Genomic DNA, 620 nt, shown 5'->3' on the forward strand with positions numbered 1-620 from the left:
TGTAAAACAAATCATTTATATACATGACAAACTAAAGATTAATAACTAATCAATTATTCAAGACTTGAAAGACTAGGATGTTTGTATATAATTTAACTAATAGATGTAGCATTGGTATCACTTATTATTTTCTAGATAGATGTATTTAAGATATTTATATAAATGATAAGAACCATTTTGAGTTTATGTTTAATACAAAAGTTACAAAATGCAAAAATGAAATTGTCTTATAAATTAATAGGGATGACAAAAAATAAAGATAACTTCCCAAAAAGAAGTATCATAGGAGTAAAGCCACTAGGGATGACAAGTCAAACAAATTTAAAGAAGATTAGAAAGGAACTCAATGAATCATTAAATGAGAACACTTAGATAAGAACAAGGTATGAATAAGACGAGAATCAGAAATAATAAACTAACTATGAGATGAATAGAGGGATGATAGGAAAAAAGAGAAAAATAGAAGAAAGTTGGTACAACAAATCAATGAAAAATGAAAGAAGAAGAAAGATAAAGAAATCAATGAAAGACAAAGAAGGGAACACAAATACAAATAAATTAAACTGTTAACTTACATATGATCACCATAGCCTTTATGAGCTCTATGTAAATACTTATGT

The sequence above is a fragment of the Cupressus sempervirens genome, chromosome 9, assembly GCF_028749045.1.
Source record: "Cupressus sempervirens isolate cs-2001-9-10 chromosome 9, ASM2874904v1, whole genome shotgun sequence".
Classification (NCBI taxonomy): Eukaryota; Viridiplantae; Streptophyta; class Pinopsida; order Cupressales; family Cupressaceae; genus Cupressus; species Cupressus sempervirens.